Consider the following 5,581-nt stretch of genomic DNA (forward strand, 5'->3'; position numbering starts at 1 on the left):
TTTTGTGTCCTGGAGGTGATTGATTGCATCAGTGCCATATTTAAACGACAGATATCTCATTCAGTTTTCCAAACTGGAATTATGTTATTTAAGTACTTGTCATGTGATTTTCCAACTGAAAAGTATAGTCTCCTATTAACCTTATTTCATCTTACTCTTTGGCCGTCATGTCGTTCTGAGTAATGAAACTTGTTGGTTGAAGTAGGCTGTGACAGGTGCAGGAATGTAGCTAAGAGAAAAGCGGTAAGAACTGCATGGAGTTATACACCTTGATAAATCGTTTGTCCTGTCACATGTAGGATTAACTTTAATTGGAATAGAGTCTTCAGGCTCACGGGTCCCGAAGTTCTCTGGTTGATGTCCCAGAGCTGATACAATCTGGGAATGCCGGTATTAATCAAATTCACAGGAAGCTGATTTTTAACCCAGTTTATAAATGAGTAATTTCTAAGTCACTATGATCAATTGTCATCTTTGGAGCCAGATCTGTACCTGTTTTATAGGCAAAAGTCAAGCGAAGAGCAAGGAAACAGATGAGGGAGAGTTGCTGGTGTAGTTCAGAGGTTTCACAGCATCAGGCTGATTCCTTGCCGTAGCCGAACCCAGAACGCGAGGCCGGGTCCCGCCTGTCCGGTCAGTGTTGAGTCGGGGCCAGAGTTTGCTCTGGGCTCTTACTTCTACTACCTGTGTTCATTTTATCCTTTAGATTACTTCATTTGTATTTTTAGCCCAAGGAACGTTTACTTCTTATAATTTATCTTTAATCTTGACATTTTCAGACAAAGAAAAGTTGCAAGTTTGGTACAAGGAATTCCTGGGTATCCTTCATTAAAATTTGCCAAATGTGGACACTTACCTCATTTACTTTCTTTCTCTCTAATGATTTTTTTCCTGAACCATTGAAGAATAACCATAAATATTTCAGTGTTTCCTTCCCCCCCGAGGACTTTTCTTACATAACCATAGTGCATTGATCCAAATCAGAAAATTAACATCAGCGCAATATTGTCATCTAACAGAAGCATACTGAGGTTTTGCCCGTTCCAACCATACAGTCCCCTACAGGAAAAACAAATCTACGATTGTGTATCGCCTTGGGTTCCCATGACTTTTAGACTTTCACCTGTTAAGGCTACCTGTTACTTGGGCCAGTTACTGAGTTTGTATGTTTTATGTGATTGACATTTTTGAAGAGGCCAAGCCAGTTATGTAGTAGAATGACTTCAGTGTGGCTTTGCCTGGTGTTTTCTCGTAATAGACTCAGGTTAAGCCCTTTTTGCAGGACTGTCCCAGAAGCTGCACCAAGTCCTCAGTCCATTTATCAGGAGCCCTGTGCTGTCAGCCCAGATGTTCTCAAACCTGCTCAGGTTATTGGTTTTCTGTTTGAAGGAATTAAAGGTCTTAATCCTATATAATTGTTATTTTCACTTGATTTAAAAAAACATTCATTTTTAAATTAGGGCAGTGATGTTTACTCTTTTGATTGATAGTTCTATGAATTTTAACACAGATTCATGTTATCCTCACCACAATCAAAATACGGAACAATTTTGTCATTCCCCTCAGCTGACCCAAAACTGCGTTAGCCATTCCTTTGTTTTCAAACCCTTCCCCTCACGTTAACCCTGGCAGCTTCTGATCTGTTCTCTGACCTAGGGTTTGCTTTTTCCAACATATGTAAGTGAAATCATATAGTGCGTAGCCTTTGAGTGTGATTTTCCCCCCCACTTAGCATGGTGCACTTGAGATTCATCCGAGACGTATGCATCAGGAGCTTGTTCTTTTTACTTTCAGTGATGTTGCATGAAGTGGATGTGGCATACCACAGTTTATCAGTTCTAATGAGGCACATTTGAATTTCCAGGTTGGGGTGAGTAGGAGTAAAGCGGCTATGAACATTTCTGGACAGGTTTTCATTTTATTTGGGTAAATAAGAAACTTGTTGGATCCTACAAGTGCATATGCTTGTGTGTGTAACTTTGTAAGAATCTGCCAAACTTTTCCAAAGTGGCTTGTACCGTTTTGCTCCCGCCAGCAGTGTGTGAGCAGTGCAGTTACTCTGCATCCTCACCACCACCTGGTGGTGTCGGTTTCTTTTTTGTAAGCCATTCGAATAAGTGGATGATGATGTCTTATAGTTTTAATTTGTTGTTTCCTAATGGCTGATTGTGTTGAGCATCTTTTCATGTGCGTATTTGTTATCTGTGTATCTCAAGTCTTTTGTCTACTTTCTTGTTTCCATAGTGAGTTAATTTTTTAATATTCTTTCAATTTTATTTTGTATTGATTTTAGGTATACAGCTCAGTGGTTAGACAGTCATGTACTTTACATAGTGCACCATATTGCATGTTACTGACTATGTTCCCTGGGCTTTGCTTTGTATCCCAACGACTCTTTTTGTATGAGTTAGTTTTTTATTTTGATGCTTGCCATGTCCCAGAGTTGGTCAGTGGGTACCCTGTCATTGACAACCTGGTTCCTGCGTCCTTTTGACAGGTGCGCTTCTCCATGTATTTGATCTTGTTCGTGGATGCTGATACTATGATGTAACTCTTTGGGCAGGTTTTGGGTTTTCCTTGTTTGGGCCCCATACGCAGTCTACTTTGGCTGATTTTCACGATACGATCTAATTTTCCTAAAATAGAGCAATTTACTTAAAGATAGGCTAGCCTCATCAGTTGAATCATCCTGAGAATTAAGGGCTCACGAACTGGCATCGTGAAAACAGGTGGAGGCCACGCGCTCGCCGTTTGTCCTGTCACATGTAGGATTAACTCGAGCAGTGTGGCCGTGAGCCTTGATGAAGGCAGGGAGTCAGTCTAAATTATCTCTTTGAACTTCAAAACAGTGTAAGGAGACTACTCAGTTTTAGTTCTTTGACGCAATACAGTTTGAAAGAACTACCTTGTTTGCCTAGGGAAGAGGCGTGACTCAGGGTGCCTTCTGGTGAAACACGATCTCCATAGGATTTAAAAGCCACTAGCAGTAGGTTTGCCGGCTGCTGTGTTACACGGTAGTGCGTTTGTATTGCTGTTCTTGACGGAGGTTATGTTCTGTTTTTGGCGGCGCTTGCACTGCAGCCGTGCCTGTCGCGCAAGCAGGTTCACCTACTGTGGGTGTTTATAGCCCACCTCATGGCATTGTGGTGAAGCACTAAAATAATGTGTGTGCTAGCACTGGTTTACGAAATGCTGAACAAGTAATTCTAGAGAAGCTGTATTATATGGAAATGTAAGTACGTTTTAGAGTCAGCTTACTTGCTACCTATCAGGTATGTGACTTAAACGTCCCGAACCTCTACTTTAGTTCTTTATCTTTTAAAAGGGGGAAATACTGTTCACTACATAGAGTATTGGTAAAATTCTTAAGCACAGTCAGTACGCAACAAACTGTAATCATTCAGTAAGTAGTATGTATTTAAAGTTTATAATCACAGCCCTCACCGACATGGGTCAGTTGGTTGGGCATCATCCCGCAAAGCAAAAGGTTGCCGGTTCGATTCCTGGTTGGGGCATGTAACCTGGGTTGTGGGTTCAGTCCCTGGTTGGGGTATGTGCAGAAGGCACCAATCAATGTTGCTCTCACATCAGTGTTTCCCTCTCTCCCTCCCTTCCCCTTTCTTTAAAAATAAATAAAATCTTTTAAAAGATTATAATCATAGGTTTAGTGTTCAGCATTTCAACAAGTTGAGGAAAAACATTTTGCACGGATGTAAGTTTTAGAGCAGCAGAGAGCCTGTGCTAGACAATGTGTACGTATGTCTCAGAGAGCTAGAAAGACAAAAGCATAAATTGCCCGTGTTCCCACTCTAGGGAGATTGTCACTGTCAACATTTGGAATTTATTTTCTGTTCTAATGGAATTTGTTAATATTATAAAATTATTTTTTAGATTGTCAGAAAAATTGGTAAGACAGTTCCTATATTCCAGCTTCCCGTTAACATTTTATATGAGTATGATACATTTGTTATGCTTGAAGAGCCAATATTGATATATATCATTATTAACTAAAGTTCGCAGTTTGGTTAGATTTCTTTAGCTCTTACCTAAAGTACTCCCCCTCCAGGGTCCCATCCAGGGCACCATGCTACAATTAGTTGTCATGTGTCCTTAGGCAGTGGCACTTTCTCTGACTTTCCTTGTTTTTGATAACTTTAACAGTTCTGAGGAGAGCTGGTCAGGTATTTTATAAGGTGGCTCACTGTTGGAAAATGTCTGATGTTTTCTCTGATAAGACTGGGGTGATGGGTTATTGGGAGGAAGACCACAGGTGGAGTGCCATTTTCGTGATTACATCAAGGGTACATACTACCAACACGATTTAACACTGTTGCCATTGGCTTTGACCACCTGACTGAGGTAGTGATTATCAGGTTTCTCCACTGTAACGCAATTCTTCTGTTTCCCCTTTCTATGAAACACACTTTGGAAAGAAGTCACTAGGCACAGCCCATACCCGAGAAGGAGTGAGCCATGCTGCCCCTCCCGGAGAGTCGGGAAATCTGCATAAATTACTTGGAATTCTTCTGTGTGGGATATTTGTCTCATTTACTAATTTGTTCAATCATTTATAGCAATATGGATTCATGAATGCTTTTTTAAAAAAAGATTTCATTTATTTTTAGGAGAGGGGAAGGGAAGGAAAAGGGAGAGAAACATTATTGTGTGGTTGCCTCTTGTGCACCCTCTACTGGGGACCTGGCCCACAACCCAGGCATGTGCCCTCACTGGGGATCGAACTGGCAACGCTTTGCTTTGCAGGCCCATACTCAATCCACTCAGCTGTACCAGCCAGGGCTCATGAATGCTTATTTTAAACTTTGGGTTATTACCTATTACTACTTTATTGTTCAAATTGTTCTACCTTTGGTCATTGGAGCTCTCTTGGTTGGCTTCCGGGCTTCTTTTGACATAACCCGAGTGGGGTTTTGAGTTGATGTGAATTCATTCATTCTTATCCCTACAAAAAGGCCATCTTTTTTTCCTTTTTGTTATTGCTGGTGTTAGCAAGCAGGAAGAGGAGGATGTTAGGTAAGGGAAAACAGAAGAGAGGGTCCTCATTTTCTGTGAGGTTATTGGGGAGAAGACAAAGAGGACTAGCAATTTTCAGTTTTGGCAGCCTGGAGACTTCTGTGTTAGGACATTAAACGCAGTTTCTTCCCACTAGGAGTATTCAGCGCTGTGGTGTTCACTCTAACATGCTTCTGCACTATCAGATATTTGGGAATAAACTGAAGCTCATGGCAGTGGGGCAGAGGTTTACTGATTTGGGGAATAAAATCACATGACAGCCCCTAGCTTTGGACTCTGACCTAATTCAGTGATGATAACATCATTAGCGTCTTGTACTTTACCCCCATGGTTCTATGATTTGAAAGTTTCCAGTGTAAGCAAGAGTAATAGAAATGAGTTTTTACAAAAGTTTTAAAATTGTGGTATGACTTGTCTTAGAAGTTCATTTAGTTATTTAAAAAAAATAGTTTTTAGTGCCGAACAGTCTAACAAGTTATAGGTCTGATAATCCCTTTTCCTTATCTGGTGCTTCCAACTGAGCATGGGAAGTTCAGTGTCAGACTATAGT

The sequence above is a fragment of the Desmodus rotundus genome, chromosome 2 (genome assembly GCF_022682495.2).
Source record: "Desmodus rotundus isolate HL8 chromosome 2, HLdesRot8A.1, whole genome shotgun sequence".
Taxonomy (NCBI): domain Eukaryota; kingdom Metazoa; phylum Chordata; class Mammalia; order Chiroptera; family Phyllostomidae; genus Desmodus; species Desmodus rotundus.